Source organism: Arvicanthis niloticus, chromosome 2 (assembly GCF_011762505.2).
Source record: "Arvicanthis niloticus isolate mArvNil1 chromosome 2, mArvNil1.pat.X, whole genome shotgun sequence".
In the NCBI taxonomy this organism is placed as follows: domain Eukaryota; kingdom Metazoa; phylum Chordata; class Mammalia; order Rodentia; family Muridae; genus Arvicanthis; species Arvicanthis niloticus.
In genome coordinates this window covers 42,371,199-42,395,629 of record NC_047659.1, presented here as the reverse complement: position 1 = coordinate 42,395,629, position 24,431 = coordinate 42,371,199, and the positions used below count along the sequence as shown (strand labels likewise).

At 36.1% G+C, this 24,431-nt stretch overlaps 1 long non-coding RNA gene across 1 annotated transcript in view; it reads right to left on the bottom strand.

The window, feature by feature from the left end:
• Positions 1-273: 273 nt before the first annotated feature.
• The window catches only part of LOC143441323 (uncharacterized), a 78,957-nt gene continuing 54,799 nt past the window's right edge, over positions 274-24,431 (bottom strand). The window contains exon 7 of the long non-coding RNA XR_013108621.1: positions 274-346. This is a non-coding gene — a long non-coding RNA (uncharacterized LOC143441323). The remainder of the gene's footprint in view (positions 347-24,431) is intronic.

Genomic DNA, 24,431 nt, shown 5'->3' with positions numbered 1-24,431 from the left:
TACAGTAAGTTTTTGAAAGCAACTACAGTTGTTTAAAGGAGGGTTACCTTTTAGAAGTAAACCATTGTGTAGTCGTTACACAGTGACACACTTCACGGAAGTTTGAGTATGCACAAAGTGTGCCTGGAGTTCTGTGATGCAGAACTAGGCTTTCAGTGTACCTGATGCTGCTAAGGAGAGAGGAGCTGAGTCAGGTTTGGACATCCGCCAAAAACATCCAGCGCCTCCTTCTCCCCGCCCCCAACCCAGACCCCAGGGGAGCCGCAGGTAATCTTGGGAGCCATCGAGCTGGGTTTCTTTTTTTTTCTTTTCTTTTTTTTTCCTACTTGTTGCTGAGGTGATTTGACTGCAAAGAAATTAAGAAAAGGAATCAGTGTCGTTTATTCACATTACTTAATATGCTCAAGCGTCTTTGTCCACTGCAAGGAAAAAGCATTTGGTGCATTTGCATATACAATAAAAGTACTGAATTATATTTGCACATGGTGGCAAAGTGGATCTATGCGGTATTTTTCTAAAATTTATCATGACTCTTATAAAAGAGCTAAAGCTTATGAGAGTAAATGAACCTGTTTAGATGTCTCCATGCTAATAATATTTGATTTTGCCTAAGAGATTTCTAATGTTTCTCCCAATGTTTATAATCAGAATGTGTGATTCACATTTTTGATTCTTTGCTCTCCCATCATGACCTCATGTCCTTCTGCCCACCTCTAGAAAAATCTACCAGTCTTTTCTCCCAAATGTATCTCTATTTCATAAAACCTCTCCAGTGTATCTCATCAACTAGAATTTCTATCTACACATCCAAGTTAGTTCTAGTCAGCCTCATAATTTACTTGGAATAGTACTTCAGACACTTCTTGCCCCACTTCAGTGATTTGCTTTTCTGTAATTTACTCATCATTCAAAGCAATATTGCCATGTTTACTCTTTAAAGCACTCACTGCTTCATAACTGCAAAAAAAAATTTAAATTAAACATGGAGACAGCAAGAGTGAGAAATAACACTACCAAACCCCTTCAGCTGTTTACGCTCTTAACTTCCCTGATCTGTCTCTTTTTTCTAACCTCTGCAAACTTCTACTTCCCCTTTTCCCTTCCTCTTTTCCTCTCTCCCTCAGAACTTCTCTGTCTCTCTGTCTCTCTCTCTCTCTGTCTCTCTGTGTCTCTCTCTCTCTCTCTCTCTCTCTCTCTCTCTCTCTCTCCCTCTCTCTCACTCTGTGTGCGTGTGCCTGTGTGTGTGTGTGTGTGTGTGTGTGTGTGTGTGTGTGTGTGTTCCTACCACACTGGTATGTTAGTGCACTGGAAGCAATATCACAGCCAAGGAATATCTCAAATACTGTTTGTTTCTATTGTCTTTCTGTGTGTGTGTGTGTGTGTGTGTTTGTCAAGCTACTTCTCAAACTTTATATCTCAACTAAGAGATCTCTGTCCCCACAGATCATTGTTGATACATTGTCAAAACAGTTTTATTTTTTGATCCTCTTTATTCTTGATCTTATAACTTTCTTTGTTACCTTAATAGTTTTTGTTATGCTCCTCAGCTATTTTGCAGAGTTGCAAGTCAAAATGAAAACATCTCTACTACTGCCTCACATTCTAAAATAGACCTGAAATTAACGATAAAGTATTTGTATATATTTATGTAAATAACAGTACATGAATATATGAATTATTTCACTATAACATTCATCAACAATGGAAATGTATGTTTCAACATTGTAAATAATCAGATACACTAGATGTTTATAACACTTTGCTATGATTTTGAAGTGATGAAATTTAAATATCCTGAGATGCAGTCCCATTTTTATCAGTGCATGTCATAATGTGTTCAAAGATAAGTAGATTATAATGTATACTTAGAAAGGACATGGCAATAAATGGATTAAAATATATATTAAAGAAAATTTGGAATAAATGGATTAGTATGATTTCTCTATGAGTGGAAACTAATCAACAATGATGACATTATTAGATAAGTCTTTAAGGATTCGAGAATCACTGAAATCACTGTTAAAGATATTAAAACACCAGTTTTAATAAGTACAGAGACAAGAGTGTACTGGAGGCATGGTAATCTGCTAAGATGATCCTGAGGTTCCATGTGATCTTAATGTTTGATTCAGGCACTTGAGGAAATTATCCTACAAATATGAAGTCCTTTTATAGGGGGCTCAGAGAGGGAGGAGGGCTCATGAAGCTGCATCACCAATAATGGTATCAAGAAAAGGGTTTCAACGTTGATACTGGTTAATGATAGAGTGATATATAAACAATTGTATCCATACCCCAATATTTTTACTATAAAATATGTCTCTATCTCCTTCACTTTTCAAACCTCAAGACTCCCTTAAAAATATTAAATAAAGAAAGGATGGAGTGATGGCTCTGTAGTTAAGACCACTTGTTGCTCTTTCACGAGACCCAAGTTCAGTTCTTAGCACCCACATGGAGGCTCACAGTTTTCAATAACTCCAGTTATAGGGTATATGATGCCCTGTTCTGGCCTCTGAGGGCAGTGCCAGCACATAGTGTACATGCATACATGTACACAAAAATGCTCATATAAATAAAATAAAAGTAAGTTTAAAAATAAGCAAACAAATAGTTTTGTTGTTAATAGTTTTGTGAATTTAGTTAGATTTTCATTGAGGTTCATTAAGGGAGAAGTGGTGTGTGTGTGTGTGGCGGGGGGTAAAGTAGCCATTTGGTTTGGATTTTATTTTTCTTTATTAAAATTTTGGCAATGTTTTATATTAAAAGAAGACAACATTAGGTCCATGAATTGTCACCAGATATATAGTAAATTTTGTTATTAAAGACACACATTGTCATAGTAAAGGGTGAGAGTGGATGTGTGCGCTAACTAAAGACGCTCTTCCTTTTCCATCTCACAGAGGAGCTGGCTCACTCACAGGAGTGTGTGTGTAGCATTTCCAGAACGAGATACGGTCAGATCAGTACTTGACATGGCAGATGGATTTTATATAATGTTATAAAATAGTGTATATGAAGATTTGCAAGAGAGCTTCAAAATAAGTATAAAATACTTTTATGGGCTCTCAGAGATCCATTTTGGTGTGTTGCTATTCTACAAAATGGAATTTCTTCATTGAAGATTGTGTTTACCCTTTCCTCTTTGCATTACTGGAAGGAAATGGCCCGCAGCAACAAGAAAAGCCATCGGCCCTTGGCAGCTAAAAAAAGTAATGAAATTTGGATGGTTGAAACCCTTGTGGGTGGAAAGGATAAATGCCAGACCATAATAAAGAGGGAGGGAGAGGGAAGACCTTGAGTACAGCCAAAAAAAAGTCTGACAGATCAGCGTGGGTCTGCACAATATATAGAACTGAGTTCTTTCTGTCGTTTTAGCCCCTCTGAGAAAATGGTTCTTTTCTGACCTTCATTTCAAATAATAATTTAATATAAATTAAACACACTGTCATTGCTTATTTAATACAGGAAATAGAACTTTCTGGATTTTTAAAAGCAACAAAGCAAAGAAAAAAATACTGTATAGTGTTCTTAAAAATATAACCTATGATTGTGATTTCAGTGCTAGTTATTTTGTGTGTCAGATGTTAAGAGTACTGTGATTGTTCACAAATTTCTTTGAAATAATTACTTGAATTTTTTAAACACAACTTTCTGATTCGTTTACTGAAAAATACAATAAAGCTCAAAAGCACCTATGCCTTTTTATCTATATATTTAGAGGAAATGGGTGCCTTTTCTACCACTGTACTCTGCCATAACAAAATGCCTGGTTTAGTTCTTTTCCTTTTTATGCCATCTGTCCTACATTTCTTTTTGTAAACATTGGTCATGCATGCTACTATGTACTGTACTTCCCATTCAAATAATACAAACAAAAATGAGTTTTTAAAGGTACATTAATAATGTCAGATAGCTACATTAAGACATAAGTACAAGAACATTTCCACTGAGAATTTTTAATGGAATTTTGTGTGTATCACATGCTAAATTAGACTCCAGGATGACTACCCAGTAGCTTTTTTAAAACTTGGGATAAATTTCAAGGGTTGTAGTTCCTAACAATCTTGCTAATTGCTCATGAAGTCTACATTTTTAAACCCAAAGTAGTTGGGATAAAACATAATGTGTTTGAAGGTCAGTATTTTGGAAAGTCAAAGTTATGAATTAAATGTACATATTAAACTAAATATCAATAAGTAAATCAGATAAAGTAGGTGCTTATTGTATTTCACAAATTGATTTAAATTCTATTAAGTAATTATCCTTTCAAGTCTGTTAGGTAGTACTTTCTCAAGAGCATATGATTAGGATAATATATTAAACATAAACATAAATATGTTGCAAATAAGAGAAACAGATGTTTTGTTGACAAATTATGCTTTTACTTTCACTGGTAATATAAAATTTATAATTTCTTCTAGATAAATAGAATGAATAAATAATCCTTCTATGGAATAAAATATTTCAAAGTAAAGAATTTTTATTTCATTCAACATAATATACAGTTTTTTGTTGTATTTATCAGTTTGTGAAAACACATGTATAATTACTTATGGTATATTTTACCTAATAGCAGCAATTGAAAGGTAGAAAAAAATCATATTTCCTTTTTTTCATTCTTCTGTCATATAATATGTCTCTAACCCAGTCTCCCCTCTCTCCTCTGTTCCCAGCTCACTTCCTCCTCCCCTTTCCCCTAGACCCACTTCTTTATTTCCCTTCAGAGAAGGGAAGAACTCTCAAAGATGTCAACCAAATATAGCATATCAAGTTACAATAAGACTAGGAACATCCCTTCATATTAAGGTTAAACTCAGCAGCCTGATAGGAGGAAAAGTGTCCCATGAGCAGGCAAGCGTGAGACTACTCTGCTGGTACAAGTCCCACAAGAACAAGCTACACAATCATAGCATATATACAGAGGGCCTATGTCAGAATCTCCAGGCTTCCTGGTTGACATCTCAGTCTCTGTGAGCCCTGGTTTAGTTGTTTTTGTGATGTCCTTGACCCCTCTAGATCCAGTAATTCTTCCTCCCTCATCTTCCACACAATTCCTGAGCACCACGTAATTAATATTTGGCTGTGGGTCTCTGTTTCTGCTTCCATCAGTTGCTGGGTGAAACCTCTCTGATAACGATTATGCTATATCATTTCATTGTTTGTTTGTTTGTTTGTTTGGTTGGTTGGTTGGTTGGTTGGTTGGTTGGTTTTTGGTTATGTTTGTTTCTATCCTAGGTCTCTAGGCTATCCAGCCTCTGGTTTCTGGCCCTCCAGGCAGTGTCAGACATAGATTCCCCTTTTATGGCATGGATCTCAAGTTGGAACAGTCTTTGGTCAGCAACTCCTAGAGGTTCTGTGCCACCTTTACTCCTGCACATTTTGCAGGCAGAAGGTTGTAGGTTGAAGGTGTCAAGGCTGGGTTGCTGCCCCAATTCTTCCACTGGAAGCCTTGCGTGTTTACAGTACTTGTCCAGCTCAGACTTAGTATCCCCATTACTAGAAGTCTTAGCTATGGCTACCTTCCTAGACTTCTGGAAGTTTCTATCTTGCCCCAAAAGGCCCCCCAATTTTCCCAATGTTCTCTCCCTCCATCCCCCCACACATGATCCCTCTCATTCCTGTTCCCACTTGCCCCCAGTCCATTCTCACATTCTATTCTATTTCCCCTTTCCAGAGAGATCCATGAATCCTCCCTTGAGTCTTCCTTGTTTTTAGCCTCTTTGGATCTGTAGACTGTAGCATGACAATCCTTTATCTGACAGCTAATATCTACTTATACTGTTTGTCTTTCTGGGTCTAAGTTAACTCATTTGGGATGATTTTTTTTTTCTAGTTTTGCCGGCAAATTTTATGATGCTGTTTTTTAACAGCTGAGTAATACTCCATTGTGTAAATGTGCCACATCTTCTTTATCCACTCTTCTGTTGAGGGACATCTAGGTTGTTTCCAGTTTCTGGCTACATAATACATGTTTTAATGACAGGGTATTCCTATGAAGCCTGAACTGGCCTCAAATTCAAGATGCTCCTGCTCTTCCCGGCTGATGGGACACAAGCACATGTTTCCACACCTACCTACACAATCCTTGCCTTGTTACTCTATGCGAAGTCCTTGGCTCCTAGTAGTTCAAAAAGGGATAAGGGAAGTGGCTTGTTTAGGGATCGATTGGAACCAAAGTCCTAACGACCTCTACATATCATTTGATAGAATATTAAAAATAAACATTAATAAAATTGCTATGCAAAGTGCCTCTGAAAATCCAAATTCTATTCCAGAATCATTGTAAATTGCTTTTAAAAGATGTTAATTTCTTAAAAAATATATTGTGCTTACTTAAGTGACACAACTTTTTATTCTAGATTTTTATGTTACTTGCTATGTGATTTAAGTTAAATTTAATGTCTCAAATTCAGGTTCACTCCTGGTCTATTTAATATCTACTTTTAATGACTGTTGTATAAAGTAGTTACATATATATATATATATATATATATATATATATATATATATATTTGACTAAAGTATAGAAATAAATATATATTTAGCCATTCTACTGTACACATATGGTAAACAGGCATTCAATAATTATGATTATGCATTTTATAACGTAGTATATTATAATAAGAAGGTATTATAGTTATATTTTAAATATAAATGATAATACAGATAAAGTCGATATTCATAGTTTTAGGTTTAAATAGATTCCAAAGGTTACTGATGAGACATTTCATCATCATTTTAAAAGGTAATGACAACTTTTCATTTCCACTTTTCACTTGTTTTCATTAATACCATTTCATTTTTGACACCTTTTGACACTCATTTAACTAAGTATTTGAGTATAGGTCATTGGTAAACATTTTATATAATAATGCTAGTCACAATACAGTCTCACTGTGTAGCCCAGAATGGACTTTGTGTCACAATGACCCTGCTTCTACCACCTATGGGCTGGGATCACAGGTATGTGGTGTGTGTGTGTGTGTGTGTGTGTGTGTGTGTGTGTGTGTGCTGTAGATAGTTGTCAGTGACCATTATTGAATCTGTGTTCACATGTATGTGTAACTCAAAGGTACACTTTCATTATTCTCTAGCTTAGTTTGTTTGTTTTCAGCAGTTTTTCTCTCTGCACCTGAAGCTCATTGTTTCAGGTGTGCTGGCTGCTCAGAAAGCTCTGAGATCTGCTTGCCTCTGTCCTCCTTATGCTGAGGCTATAGACTCTGCCACCATACCTGGTTTTTACATGGTCACAGGGAATCTAAGCTCATGTCCTCATGTTTGCATAGCAAGTACTTTATAGATGGGGTCAACTCTCAAATTCTCATCTTTTTAGATAAAAAAAGGAACATTTTTATGTGTTTGTGTCTGTCTTCGTGCATGGTGTGTATGTGTGAGTGTAGCTATGTGTGTAACATTGTGTATATGTGGAAGTCAAGGGGAAAATTTTGGAAGCCAATTTTTCACCATGTGTGACCCAGACTGAACTAATGTCATCAGTCTTGTGTGACAGCTACCTATAGCTGCTGAGCCATCTTACTACTGGTGACACTTACTTTTAAGGGAAATTTCTGAAAGTATATATCTGAAAACGCCTCACCTATAAATGCCAGTCAAACTCACTCCAATATTTTTCTGTCTGAAATATAATTGTGAACTTTCAAAGAAGCAAATATAGTTTCTGAGCGTGGATATATATATATATATATATATATATATATATGTATGTATGTATATTTATCCCAATGCCCATTCATATGACGTACTAATAATTGAAATCAGAAACTTTTAATGTAATCATTAAATACTGTCGATGGTTTAGCAAACTGATTTTATTTATTGTTTTCTTCAGAAATCCACAATTCATCTGCAGTAAGAGATGCTAGACCATAGGCTGCAGGAACTTGGCTAACTTTACCATAAAGATGTTAGGGAACAAATAGAAAATATGAACTTTGCTGTTAGCGTGGACATGGGTGACAACCTTTACGTGTTGCTGATATAACTGATAATAATTGTGCTAATCTTACATATGGAGATCTCATTTAAACTAAGTAGAACATCAAAAAATTGCAGCTATTCCCTTCAAATGGTCAGAGTCACTCTTTAAGTAAGGAAAATAAAATGTGGAAATTATTCATGTCTCTAACAGCTCAGTTATGTAGTGTAAATATTTCTAAGGTAAAAACACATGTGTGGGGCTAGAAATACAGCTCAGCTGATAAAGCGCTGCCTTCCACCATGAGGACCTGAGTTCAGGCCCTGTGTCCCATCTAAAGTAAGCGGACAGTGGTGGCCTGTGTTTTCAGCATCAGCATCTGAAACACAAGGATCTTAGGATTTACTGAAAATCCAGTCTGTCCTAGTTGATGAGTTCCAATCCAATGAGAGACTTTACTCAAAACAGACAAACCAACAAGCAACGAAAATCTAATCTTTTTAAAAGCACAAAGCACCTGATAAATAGCACTCAAGGTTTTATTCTAGTCTTTACATGCACAGGCACACACACAAACTCATTTACACGCACACACACACATTTATACATATGGACAAATATGCATACAAATGTGCACACAGAGACACATAAACACCTTTCTCTGTCAGTCTGTCTATCTGCATTTATGTATGTATATTTATATAGTGTATATACATATATATATACAGATAATGAGGATATACATGCATATATATACATATATACATATATGTGTATATATATAAACACAGAAACATAGAAACACCTGGTAGCTAAATTAAATATCCTAGAAAAGATTTTAAATACATAAAGAAGCTAAAGATATCTACATTTGCAATTAAAAAGATCAAACCACATAATTACAATATTAAAGAAAAAGGAAAAATATAGAAGATGAAAAATACTTAATGTTCATCTTACACTTGAGCAGTACATTTGACTTAAACTAAAGTTGAAACTTAGGTTAAAATTTGAAAAGATACACTATATACTTGAAATGGTTTTAACAATCTAGTGTCTAAGGCATAAGTCCACACACATTTGACAGGTTAATACGTATATTTTACAGAATTCAGATGTTATTTTTGAGACAAGTTCTTACTATGTGGTTAAGGCTGTCTTGAACTCTATTAATAAAAAAAGTTAAAAGAAAAATTTAGAAACACAATTATTATTTATTTTTATTAAATGAATTAAATTTATAAGAATATTTTTGAATCCCTGAAGAGGTAGTCTTGCATGACTAATATTAAGTAGACACTAATTGACATGAATAATTGACTACAAGAATAACTACTATGATTTAGGCTATGTTAGAGTATTAATGATTTGCAGAGTTATAAATATTCCATTAACTAAAAATGCCTAAATGTTTTTAAGACAACTTACTATGTTTATGAATATTATTAAAATAGTTAAGGGTTGGACAAGTCATTAAGATGAATTCATAAAGAAAATTTGGTATATGCTTCCAAAATGAGCACATTTAGCCTAGAAGAAATAAATCCTCCCATTTCTGTCAGCATGAATAACCCTGGAGACATGTTAACTAAAAGAAGCTTAGAGGGTTAATATTGACTTACCTGAAATGATTAGACTCAGTAGGAACAGAGAATAGGCAAGTGGTAGAGTGAGTGGGGGTACAAAAAAAACTGTGTTGTTTCCTGTAAGCCTGAAGACATTTCTGCAAAATGGATCAGTTCTAGATGCCTGCCTCACTGGGCAGTATGTGTAGTTGATAATCTAATGGTGCACACTTTAGAACTGTTTGTGGTTCTACAATGGAAAGTGGTGGTGCAGTTATTATATAACATGTGCGAGCCTTTAAGTTTGATCTACAGTTCTGAAACAAACAACTAAACAGCAAACATATCCACAAACACTAACAAAATCGTATACTGGAGCACACATACATTCCCAGGTGTTTAGGAGTCTGAGGCAGGAGGATGGCTTATGGTTCTGAATTTGAGAACAGATTGGAAGACACAGTAAGGCACTACTACAAAAAAAAAAAAAAAAAAAAAAAAAAATCGAAAGGTTGTATTCATACCAAAAAAGGAAGAGAATGAAAAATGAAAGAAACAGATGGAACTCTTGCATGTACTGATGATATTATTATATGTACAGATCCAAATTTATCAATTTAAATGCATAAAAATATAGTCTTGTATAACAATTAAAATTCAATTTGTCTATGAAAAGGAGACCCTATTTTGTTACCAAAAATGTCCCTTATTAGGGTAATATATGTAACTGTTTCTCATGTGTGTGTGTGAAATAAACAATAAATATTTGTTATACAACAATATGCTCAACTTTAGTTTAAAATCTGCTTCTTTTCAATAAAAAATGCTAAGAATAAGAAGAATAAGTTGATAATAACTTGACATCTATGCTTAGATTATTTTGTTGGAAATTTCTAAAAAATTAGTCCTAGGATAGACAGATGGCTCAGGAAGTAATTTTGTTTACTGCCAAGCCTGCGGTGTAGACCTGGACTATGCTCCTGGGATCTGTTGTTAAAAGAATTGAATTCTATATGAGTTGTCCTCTGGCCTCTGCAAATAAGATGTGGCCCATGCTTCCCCAGATAGTCACATTTCCTTTCAACATTTTTCTTCTGAGAATTTCATGCTTGTGTACAGTGCAATATGATGATGTCTAACACCACTCTCCTCCAAATTCACTTTATATCTCCCCTAACATATCTGTTCATGTCTCTTTTTTTGATAACTCACTGTATCATTTAGAGATATACTTTGTGTGTGGGTTATGGGGGCAACCAACTAGATCATGGGACACTTACCAGTACCATACATACAGGAAATAATTATTTTTCTCAGCAGCTTTCCACTGCCAAGAACTTCCCAATTAGTGTTGGTGCCCAAAGATTGTCTATAACATTGATGTTAGGATTTTATTCAGCTCGGTCTTTTATAGAATCTATGTAGGTAACCACAGGTGTTGTGAGGGCATGACCTTAAAAGACATGTCATATCCAGGAGATAGCATTTCTCAGCAGTATTTCCCATCCTCTGAACCGTACATCCTCCATAAGTATCTTCTTCAATGTCCCCTGAGCCTTGAAGGTAAGAGTTTAACATAGATGTCAGTCTCTTACTCTCACTACTTTGACCAGATGCATATTTTTTCCATGAACTGTTACCCACTGCAAAATGAAATTTCACTGACCAATGTTGAGAAGAGTCCAAGTCTATGGTTATAAACATAAATATTTAGAAAGATTGACAGCATAGCCATATAGCAACCCAACAATCTCAGGATCAATCCAAAGACCTAAGACCTCCACCATCAGCTTTTTATTAGGATCACTAGGCCAATGATGCAAGCTTCGAATCCAATAAGAAAGCAGGTAATGATCCCATAACCTATAGGTGCATCTTCCATGGCAGGTTAGTATTTTAGCACCTGAATCCACTGTCAAATATGACTAGTGATGCCTTTCTCCCCAGCAGCAGGCATAGCATCTCCCTGTACTATGAAATCTAGCCAGAAACAACAAAAAAAATGTCCTAATTGTTTTGAGGTTAATTTTTTTATTTCCAGTAGCCAAGGGATGTGGTATCTTCAGGAATTTACGGTATATGGTGGCTAGTCTTGGCCTAACATATCTATTAATGGATTGTCTTAATCAGATTGATCTGAAAGTACATCTATGGGACATTTTCTTGATTGTTAATTGACATAGGATGGCCTAGCTCAATGAGGAGAGCACCAACAATAGGCTGTTAGTCTTGGGCTATATCAGAAAGACAGCAGACACGAGCCTGAAAGCAAGTCAGGAATTAGTGCTCCTACGTGGTCTCTTCTTCAGTTCCTACCTGTAATATTTTTGCCTGAGCTCCTATTGTGGCTTTCTTCAACGATAGAATATAATTTGTTAACCAAAATAAACTTTTCATTACATTTCTTTTAATCGTGGTGTTCATTATAGCAACAGAAAGCAAGCTAGAGTAGAGTCTTGCCATACAATTAAGATGGATAATAAAGGACAATGACAGTAGGAGATCTCTAGATCACTACTGGCCTATATAGCACATACAGAGGTATCCTTTGCCTTGACCCATGAATTTTATTTAATAACTTATGTCTTTTGGGAGGGACATTATCCACCAAGGCAAGGTAATTCCATTCAAACTCTTATTCTGTATGGTTTATTTTGAAATTAGCTCTACTACCCAGTGATTGTTCTACACTCAGGAAGGCACAACACTTTCAGCCACAATTGTACTCCCCAGCCCAGGATCATAACATTACACTCTCTGTGGATGACTGAGTGCACATATTTTAACATGTACTAAAGTGGATGCACTAAAAATGCTGAGATACAAATATTTTCCTAAAAGTGAAATGTTACCAAAAAAAATACTGAAAAGATAAACTATGGAGAGGAGAAAGGCAACTGAAATCTCCTAGGGCTAGTGATCAATCATTAAACACCATTTGGCTAGTCTCCAGAATGTGCAGGACAGGATTTGGCATCCAGTCTGGTGCTGGTGCCACTGAGGTTTGTGGAGAGGGATGCCCTGGCAGAGATCCCAAGGCCTGAAGAGGGTATGCCCAGGCGCCTCAGGCTAGCTTTCAGAACACTCACATACATTCTCAGCATTTAGAGTTTCAAATAGTTTCTCTTTCTCTCTCTCTCTCTCTCTCTCTCTCTCTCTCTCTCTCTCTCTCTCTCTCAACATCTCTTTCTTTCTTAAGAGTGTCTATGTTGAAAAGCTATTTGGTCATTATTGCAGATACTATAGACAGCACTGGCAAAACATGAATATGTAATGTTAATTATGAGAGAAAGAACCCCCATTTTACAAAATTGTATTATAAGAAACATTATAAAGAAAAATCAGGCAGGACAGGGAAACATGAAGGTAGGAGGCAATTTCTAAGTTGGTCAGAAAGCAAAGTCAAAAATAATTCAACAGCTTGTTTGGTTGGAGATTACTACCTATGCCCAGAGGCTGTGTGGTAAGTCAACTACAGTGACCATAAAGGAAATGGCCATGAGAAATGGAAGAATGTGCCTTATTTTAACTCAGTCCCTTCTAGAGATAGGTAACATAATCAAAAATAAATGTTCAAGGAACCCTTAATTCTCATAGAAAGTTATCTTTTGCCATTTTGGTTTACTGTATGCCAATATTTCATTTTCCACCTCCAATGAGTTGAATTCTTGAAAGTTCTTTGTGTTTGGGAAGAAACAAGTTAATGTACACAGTTGAATACTGGGGTATCTTTAGTTTTCACAGTCCAGATACCAAAACAGTATCAGTATGAGAGTGTGGTGATGATTTATGTATTTTGAGTAATTTTATGACTATTGTTGAACATATGCAAAAAGAATACTTCTAAGCAATAAACCAAGAAAATACCTCTATGTCTCCCTGGGCTTGACTTACACCCTAATTACCTTGGCATCTTAATTACTCTTCTTCTTCACAAATTTCAGGAAATGTTTCTTCCAAGAAAAAATATTGATTTGCATTTCCATAATTGCTAGGAATAATAAATATTTTTGATGTATTTCTTGGACATTTTTATTTCTTCTTTTAAGAATGTTCTGTTTTTACCCCAAGACTGTTCTTTTTTAAATCAGTCAGGTTTGTGTGTGTGTGAGGGTGTATATGTGTTTGATTATTTTTTAGGTCTTTATATATATTCTTCATATTAATCCTCTGTCAGATGCATAACTGGTAAAAATTCTTTCCCTTTCAGTGACTTGAGCTTCCCTTGATTGATTGTTTCTTGAGTTGTGCAGAAGCTTTTCAGTTTTATGATGTCCCATTTGTCAATCATTGACCTCAATTACTAGGCAAATGGTATACAACTACATAATGTAGGGTACTGATATTTTCTTTTGGAAGTTTCAGTGTTTCAAGTTTCACATTTAGGTCTTTGATCCAATTAAGTTACTTTATGTGCAAGATCATATATACAGATCTACTTCTGTTCTTCTTTATGTGGGCATCCAGTTCTCCCAGCACTATTTTTGAAGATGCTGTCTTTTCTTCAGTGTATGTTTTTGTAGAATATTAAATGGTTGAATTTATATATTCTCATGTCTGGTTTCTCAATTTTGTTCACCTTGTCTACATGACTATTTTTGTGCCAGTACCATATTGTTACTACTATGGCTCTGCAGGATGCAGAACTGAAATGGCAATTCCTCCAACTTTTTTTTTTTTGCTCAACATTATTTTGATCCTTTTCTAAGTAGACTAAAAAGAAATTATCATCCTTTGTCTAATTAGTTAAAAGTTAGGTACTCTGTTTTCTAGTCTGAGCTGCTAAGAGTTATGATTGGTACTAGTGAAGCCTGGGTTGTCTCACTATAGTTATAATATTCATGGATCCTAAAGGCTTTGCAGAGAATTAACTTTCAGTTATACTTGCATGAGTAAACACTGGAATAAATTAATCCAAAATAAACACTGTCTTGTTCCTTTAAGTGTCAAGGAAGCTAAAGATGTCTACCACTTAGAATCTTCAGAAATATATGATGGATAGTCTTAGTTGTTGCCCAGATACAACTGAAGAGAGAACATCTATTGAAGAATAGCCTTGATCAGAATAACCTATAGGCAAGTATATGGAGCATTTTCCTGATCTTTAATTGATGTAGAAGTATCTAGTCTTAGGTTCAAATTAAGAAAACATAAATTGGTTGCATAAATTCTTAATAAAGTCACTATATTCTCACTCCAGTAATTTAGACGTAATTTCCATGGGGCGGGGAATGCCATACTAAGAACAAAATCTGCAGGTTAAAGTTTAACCATACACATTTTTTATCCACCAGTCCTTGAAGGGTTTAAGTTCCCTGCCATCAACTTCACATTTATGGGGTACCAGTAAATGAAAAAATGGTGACTGAAGAAATCCCAGTCACAAAATTAAAGTTCATAGTACAATGAAACATAATATTTAAATATTATTTCAAAATAAACTATTCAAAGTGCCAATAAAAATGGTGATTTTAAGATAGCGTACTTTTTTCTCTTATGCTTTAGGTGCTCACTTCAAAGTTCAAGTCTCCTGATACTTCCTGTAGAATAAATCTAGGAAAGGATAAGATGTTTTCTTCTCGTGGAACTTTCCCCTCCATTTTGGCATATCTATTGGTGTCATACTCGTCCAGCTAACACTGTAGCAGACATGTTGGTGAGACTTTAATGGTGTAAATTCTGATGTAACTAGGAGACAGCAAACTCCCTGATCCTCTGCCTCCTACAATCTACTCAATGCCTCTCCCACAATCTTCCCAGAACCTCAAAAACTTACTTTTGAAATTATAGAAGGAGGTGTTTGTCAGTTCTCAAATTAAACCTTTCTGATAAATAACATTCATTTCATTATTTTCATAAGTACAGTGCAGTTTATGAAGTCAAAATTTTGACAATGAGAACTATATTTAAATAAAATGAATTTCTTAAATGGTGATTAGCATATTTAACTTATAGTTAACATGTGAGACTCTAACTCAGTAGCTAACCAAACTCAATTTTCTTATTACAATGTATTTTTATAATGCAAAGGGAAGAAAATTTGAAAAAAAATAGAAATACATAAACAAAAAAATGTCTTTATATTCTTTCCTCTATGAAATTGTACAACCTGGACACTAGTTAGCTAGATACTCAGAGCAATAAAAATCTCTACAAGACAAAATTTTACTGAATTTTCAATCCCTTTATGAAACCAGCATGACTTAAATCCAGAGTAAGACTAATCTAGTAAGTATCACATAAAAAATACAATGTCCAGAAATCAACATTATATATGGGAATGACAAAGATGGTATCTCAAATGAGTAGGATGGAATTTTAATTAATAGCTATTCTAGAGACACATGAGTAGCATGTGATTAAAAATAAATTCACAGCACTGCCAGTTGCTCCACTGTGTTTTACAATAACCAAAATTCTATGCTATTCTGCTAAAAGCATGCATAGAGAGTCCCTGACACATTATTCCTTGACTGTATCAATTGGTAGATGCGGCTTGACAACATTTTCTTTTTTACAATTAAAATGCAAACATGATTTTGAATCCACAGTTTCAGTTTTGTGTTGGTGGTGGTGGTGGTGGTAGTCTGACACATGCCATACCAAATACATTAACAAGGAGATGCCAATCGCCTTGTTTTCTTAAGCTTTATCTGTAGCACATGTGTGATTGGTGCCCATGGAAACCAGAGGAGGGTGTCAGATCCTCTGGAACTGGAGTCTCAGCTGGTTGTGAGGCCCCTGTGGATGCAGAAACCTGAACTCATATCTTCTGTAAGAGCAGCTAAAGGAAAAAATGTACAACTGGAAGTACAGATTGTAGAGGGGGAGGGAGCCACGTGTAATTTAGAATTCATCCTTATTGAAAAGGTTTGATTAATATGTCTGTATATCTTATTATAATTGGTTAACATATTTCAGGTGGTGGAGAAGGAGGAGTCTATAGGAGATCCAGTCCATACGAATATTCTAAAGTGTATTGTAACTAAAGAAAAAAACTGATGAGATTGAGTGGTGGTATTTAATTAATTCATTAAATTTTAGTAAAATTTATTTCAGGAAACCATGATATATTTTCTCATTTTAAAATTCATATACACATACATATGCATGCATATGTGTGTGTGCATGTGTGTGTGTGTGTGTGTGTATGTGTGTGTGGTGGCAGAAGAGGAGGCCAGAAGAGGTCATTGGATCCCTTGGAACTGGAATTAAGGACAGTTTGCCTCTGTGAGGGTTATGGGAATTGGACCTGTGCTCTTAAACACTGAGCAGATATCTTTTTAGGGCTGGCAATCTGCTTTTAAGTAGGTTCACAGTTTTTTCAGTTCCTTACCATCATTAATTTGCTACCACTTCTGATTTTTTTTCAACATTTGTTAGTAATTAAATCATATCCTGCACATGTGATCCAACAATTTTACTGCAGTTTTATACCCACAGGAAACTTGTGTTGGGAAGATCTTTACATTCCTGTGTCTGTTGCACTCTAACCTAGAATGAAATGACATTAAAAATCTATTAAATAAGAATTAAATTGTACATAGGAGCACCTTTGAAGGTTTAGACATGGTGAGTCCACAGATTCTTTCTACCCAACCCCAAAACCTAAAAACGCCAATCATCTCCTCCACTCTCGTCCATAGTAGAGACAAATGCATCAACTGGGGAATTCTCCACAAGTGCTACTTCTCTGAAACCACAGAGTCAGGAAATGTGAGGAGAATGAGTGCTCAGCTGGAGCAGGGCAAGAGCCTTCTAATGGGTAGCTGTGACTTGAGAAATCACATCCATTAGATAAGGTGATTAAATATGCATCAGTCCTTTGGAAGAGAGTCTTGCAGATACCGCAGTAGCACAAGCCCATGTGCCCCATCAAAAAAGGAACCTGTTTTTCCCTTTGATGTGTATCCTTTTTTGTTTGTTTGTTTGTTTTTTTTTTTTTTTTTTTTTTTTTTTTTTTTTTTTTTTTTTTTTTTTTTGTCTCTCGGTTCAGTTGCTGAAAGCTGGTTTTCATGAGAAATCAAACAGCTGGTGGGTTTCTGCGAACTATAAAGTAAAGGTAATTGTGTCTTGATAAAAATCCCAAAGGAAATGTTTCTGACTTGGTCATCTGCAACCTAACATGTGGGCTTTTGCTTTGAATTATTGTTTTGTTTTGTGTTGTGTTTTAAGATAGGATCTCATGTAACCCAGGCTACCCTCAAACATCTTGTAGCCAGCCAAGGCTCACACTGAACCACTGGCCCTCTTGCTTCTGTCTCCCTGGTGCTGGGATCCCAAGGACATACCACCACACCTAGATCTGCTTTGTTGTACTTCATGTTGTAGGCGTTTCATATTTCAAGATATTTTCTTAAACGTCTTGTCCTGAAAGCCTTGGTGTTTAAAAATTAGACCTTTGAAATGCTTAGAATTGCATATCTTAGATATCTGATTATAAGAAAATAGAAGTGTGTTGAAAGCAAATTAATTTGCATCTACATATAAACCCCTAAAAACAGTTTTTAAAAACAGTTTTTAAAAATTTAGCTACCAAAAAATGTCACTATCAGAAGAGCATTTATAGTCCCAATAACTCCTCTTTTTCTCATGTTAACCCACTTGTTAAACCAGATGGAAGATAATGCAAGAACTTATAATTTTCCTTTTTAAATGAATAACTGTTTCTCCTCTTAGTGCCCATCAGCAAACATCTGGAAGATGACTGACAGAGACTATGTTTGCCAATTTGGAACCACAGACTATCCCAACATGTTAAAAAGTATACTCATAAAATCTGGTTCTGTAGCTCCATCTAAGACAAGTTCCAGTTAGCTCAAGTTGATGTCTCAGAAGATAATAAATTACTTAGAGTAATTGTCATTTTAAATTATTTTGTTAGTGATTTTCTAAACATACGTGTACATACAGCAATTGCTTTCTTCTAAACAAAACATATCCCTTTATTATTTAATTTCTAAACCCTAAAGTTTATCAGTCATGAAATAGGGACCACTGAGCCCTGGCTTTCCTGTGTTTTCTGGGTCAGATGTAGTGATAATTCCATTTTCAGGACCAAGCAGATCACAGGGGAAGTGTGATGGTTTGTATATGCTTGGCCCAAAAAGAGGCACTATTAGGTGTGGCCCTATTTGAGTAGGTGTGACCTTATTGGAGTAGGCATGTCACTGTGAGCTTGGGCTTTAAGAGCCTCATCCTAGCTGCCTGGAAGTCAGTATTCTTCTAGCAGTCTTCAGATGACGATATAGGACTCCCAACTTCTCCTGCACCATGCCTGCCTGGATGCTGCCATGTTCCTGCCTTGATGATAATAGGCTAAACCTCTGAAGCAGTAAGCCAGCCCCAATTAAATGTTGCCCTTATAAGAGATGCCTTGGTCACTGTGTCTGTTCACAGCAGTAAATCCCTAAGACATGCAGGAAGTTGGTAGATCTAATAGCCCAAACGATTGACATGATATGGCCAGAGAAAGGAAGCATCATTAATGGCCTGTCTGATAATATCTATGTTTACATAATAATCTCAAATCATTCCTTTAAAATTTACAACTAGAAAGAAGATAGAACCCATCAGATGCTGTGGCTGAAACTATGATTCTATAAAAAAATTTTATGTTCAGTGATGGTTTAGGTTATAGAACAGCAGATTGTATAGAAAATCAATAACTGAGAATATGACATCTCTTGGCTGAGATAGAAAACAGACTGGCCAGGGATATTTAAAAATTTTGTTCATATTTGAAAGAATATATTCTCATATATACGATACAAACTGACCTCAAACCTTCCCAGCTTCCTATGAACTGAAGTTCTTGGCATGTTCTACCATCCCAGGGCCTGAAGCAGTTCCATAAATATGGTGATCATAGGCTTATACATTGTACTATACCAGTTTTCTGCATACTTCTTTAGCAAATTAAGTCCTAATTTGCCATATACAGATGGTATGGTACTTCATACTATTGGTAACATCTAACTTTCTCTACCATTAGAAGTAACTTTAAAAAAAAATGTTGTTATAAAATGGAAGAAATTTTTTCTGGTCATTAATAAAATATCTGATCCAATGCAGAAATTGAAGTAAATTGAAATTACATAGAAAATAATTAATGTAAGAAGGCAAAGAAACAAATTTCTGAATTGTGTGACTTTTTTTTCTTTTTATAATATTGAGATCATTTGTTTCTAATTATTTTTAATTTTATGTTCCTTTCTTTATGAAAAAAATGAGAGAGAGAGAGAGAGAGAGAGAGAGAGAGAGAGATGAGTATGTATTGATCAGATGCCATGTGACATATTATCATGTAATATAAGGTTGGGTAGGCTGAAAAGAAGGTGGGGATGTTGACTCACTTTGGAGACATAAAAGGAAGGAGTCATAAAGTCATGAAGGATATCTTGAAGAATTACCAGGAATCCCCTCTGGAGCAAAGCCCATAACTCAGATCCAGGGGTATGGGTGGGCTGGGGAAGTCCACAGATGGGAATGAGACTGAGATCACAAGTGTAAGACCTGTGCGGTTATTCTCATACTATTTGAGAATACCGTTGCTGACCTGCAAACAAAGACATGACATGGCTGACTTTTTAAGTTGCCATTCTGACAGCAAAGTACATCCAATCAAAGGATATAAGAAAAAGAGATTGGAAATCTAGAGACAGGGAGGCTAGGTTGATCATTCAGGGGACAGGACTGATACAGAACCAAAAGGAATGGCTTTGTGATGATTTAGATGGAAAGCCACAGGACTAATTAAAGATGATAACTGAATGCTTGAGCCCCCAAGAAAAGGATGGCATTTATTATTTCCTCCAGTGGCTATTAATAGTCAGGGTGATAAAAGTAAATTTAAAAAATTATATTTGCTGAACTTCAAGGGCACATCTAAGCTAGGAAGCAGCTGCTTTTCACATGTATATATTGAATGCCTTTTCACTCTTGGTTTGTAGGAAACAATCTATATGACAATCAATAAACAATTACACACAGACAAAGGTGAGATGTTGCCCACTTTTTTTCCCTCATGATTGATTCCTGCCTGGGGTGCTTCCTGAGAGTCACTGATTACCAGGTTAGAAGTAACATGTGTCTTTTCTATGAATTTGTGGAGTTTAGGTCCCTGTCATCTTGCTGGAGTATAAGACTCAGTCCATACAGAATATGTTTGTGAAAAGTCATGGATTCGCTATGTAAATTAAATTCTGAGGTTTGGGAGGGGGGGGAACACGGATTCTGTTTTAAAAACCTTACTCTAAGTTCATAAATGTTCATCCCTTTTCATGTCTTTGAAATTCCATTATCTTGCTCTGCATCAGTTTGCAGTTGACCAATCTGGAGCATATGAAGAGTAGGCCTGGAGAAGGACCACCCATCAGTCAATTCAAGTACTTCAGACACCAATTCCTGGATTTATTCTCAGTGCTCTCATGATATTGATTACTGTGCTTAAAGCTTTAATGTTTTATAGCTCTAGGAAAAAAAAAAGATGGAATAGTACCAATGGTGTCTCAGACATGCTTTCAGCAATAATTAGTTAATTATGGAATTGTTGAGAGGAAGATTTTAAAACACAAAAAAACTCAACAATTTTTATCTCAACTGGGGGCATTCTACATATTGGTTTAGTAAACCAGGAGAAGAAAAAAAGCCACTTGTTTATGAAGTACATTTTCTACCAGGAAAACTGACTTCCTAGACTCTAGGACCTCACAACGATTGCCTATATATATAAAAAAAATTGTATTTGGGTGTTAAAGATTTTCTGAGAACAATTATTTGTGAACTTCTGGATTTAGCACAATGTGTTAACATTATTGTCATCTGTGTTTTGAAGGAGTCACTTGATTTGAAAATGTATTTTATTTTGAACACTGAGTTGGAAGTTTATGTGGAAACCACGGAAGACTAAAAGTTCAGGATCCTGGAGGATATTAAGAGCGGGTTCTAGGTATAGGTCAAGAGATAGAGACATTGGAAAGAACAATAACTGAACACTTAGATGGGTTTGCAGCCCTACAACACCTTATCCTCTCAATTGAACATCATTATACAAAATTTGTAAAGTGTGCAATACAGATAACAACAGACTAACATGAGAAAAAGTGACAAGAGACATAGATGACTTAGTCCCACTTAGAATTCCTTCTTTAATTTTCCATTTAAAATATTCAGTTGTGCAGGCAGAGTTCTACCTAATGTAAATGTGAATAGTTTTGTCTCAACACTATTATACAGGACTGGGGATGCAGTCCAGGTATAGAACTATTTCCTGGCATAGAAAAGGCACTGGTTTTGAGCCCAACTACTGCCAAAACAATAACAATAAACTATGAAGCAGGGATCTTTTTTCCTATATTTTCATGTCTGAGTTTTTCCTCTATTGGATTTTTTTATTAACTAATTTATTTACATTCAAAAAATTGCCTCCTTCCCCTCCCCTTCCCAGTGTTCTTCCCCCCATCCTCTCTCTGATTCATCTCTGAGAGGGTACCCCAAGGGTATCAGCTTTCCATGGGATATCAAGTCTCTCCAGGATTAGGCACATCCTCTCCCACTGAGGCCAGACAAAGCAGTCCTCTGTTGCATATGTGCCTGGGACCTCCAACCAGTCTGTGTATGCTCTATGCTTGGTGTCTTAGTCTCTCAGAGCTCTCAGGGTTCTGGGTTAGTTGACACTATTGGTCTTCCCTTTGGATTTCAATCCCCTTCAGCTCCTTCAATCCTTCCCCTAACTCTTCCATAAGGGTCCCAACCTTAGTCCATTGCATGGCTGTGAGTATCTGCATCTACCTCAGTCAGCTGCTGGTAGAGCCACTCAGAAAACAGCCATGCTAGGCTCCTGTGTGCAAGCACAACATAGCATCAGTAATAGTGTCAGGGTTCAGTGCCTGCCCATGGGTTGAACCCAAGTTGGGCTCGTCACTGGTAAACCATTTGTTCAGTTTCTGCTCCGTTTTTGTCCCTGCATTTCTTTTAGATAGGAACAAGTAGAAGAAATGATGTGCATTCTCATGAAGTCTTATGTGTTCATGAGCTCTTACATAGCTCGTGCCTGTTTAACAAGCTGGATTCAGAACCCAAAACCATGCTATCAAAAGAACAGTGGTAGGTCTCTTTGCATCTGCACTGTATTTAGTAACTTTCCAGTTCCTTTAGGTGTTAAATAATAATGGATGTCTCTACAGTCCCTTAGGTCACTAATATGCTTGCCTTTGTTGTCAGGGTAGCAGAACAATATCTTTCACAAACAGGTGATAATTTTTTTTTCTAGGTTGAGGGAGCATCTCACCTTCATTAGGAGAAACGCCTCCAGAGGCCATCTTCAGTACATGGTATAGCTCAAGCAATATACATTTCACAGTGTCTAATATAGTTTATGTTGCATGTTACTGGTTGGTTTATAGCATTAAAAGCCTTAGTACACCCTAGTACTTTGCAGAAATGAACAAAAGGTGTTTAGGGTGCCAGAGACAACACTGGATGGTCTGTGAGAAATGCCAAGTCATGATGCATGCACTGTGGTAAAGACACAAAGATCCATGAAAATAAACGCTTTCCTATTAAACTTTGAAATGAAAATTAGACCTGAGTGATGAGAAGATTCTCAAAATGAGCTGTTCAGTTTTTGAATGTCTTCCAATGAAGCCCATGCACATTTTGAGATATTGACTAGGGTAGGAGAAAGAATATGAAGTAGGTTATCAGTAACTTTGCATTTCCTGATTGTTTTTCTTTACAAAGCAGTGAGACAAACTTCCTCCAGTGTGGCACAGTTACGTGAAAAGGCCCTGAGGTGCAGGCATTTGATACACCCATTACCTCTATTGTAGGATAGTATTCTCCTCCCTTTGGGAAATTTCAAGGCAGATGTCAAAAGCTACTCATTTGGTAAATCTCAGGAGCAAGTCTAGCAACATAGGTCTTTCTGATATTACCTTAACAGGACTCAATGGGGATGCTAGGGTCCTACAATTTGTTCAGTACTATTACATAGTAGGATATTTCATACTTATGGTTAAACATGCTTTTTATCTAACAAGATGTCATATTTAACAGAAGATATTCTCGTGAGATAAGAACTAAAAGATACAGGATAGACATCATTCTGGTGGTGGAAGATTTGGAAAATAAGACTAATGAGTCTGGTATAGATGCTCACATCTCTAATCCTATGTCTTAGTGCTCTGCTGCTGCGAAGAAACATCTTCACAAAGCAAACCTTATTTTTTATAAAAAAAATTATTTAATTGCGGCTTACTTACAGATTGAGAGATCTACTCTGTTATCATGATGGGAAGCATGGAGGTAGGCTGGCCGTCATGATGCTCTCATTCCCCCAAAAAAGGAAGCGGGAAGCTTTACATCCTGATCCTCTGGCAGCAGACAAGGAGAGAGAGACTGGGCCTGCTTCAAAGTCCACTCCCAACAACCTACCTCCTCCAAAAAGACCATACATACACAAACAAGACCATATCTCCCAATCCTTTCCTCTCAACAGTCTGGCAACTGTGAACCAAGCACATAAATATCTGAGCCTGTGGTACTAATCTCATTCAAACTACTCTGCAATAATTCTTTACAGCTTGGTGAAGGTTCATTTGTCACTTCTTTACTTTATCAGTTATGCACATCACAAAACAGTCTAAACAAGGTCATAAAATATCTTAAATATATCTTTTTCTTCAAGATAAGGTCTCTCTGCATATCATTGGATGATTTGGAACCCTATGTAGTGAAGGCTACCAACAACAACAAAACTTACAGAGATCCACCTGCTTCTGCACCTAGAGTGCCATAACTTCAACCATAGACCACCACACCCAGACCTAGCTATGTCCTTAAACTATGTAGTCTATAGGAGAACTTGGGGAGGCACAAAATTAAGGAATTTATTCTGTGGTATTTATTCAGTGGACTATCTGCTG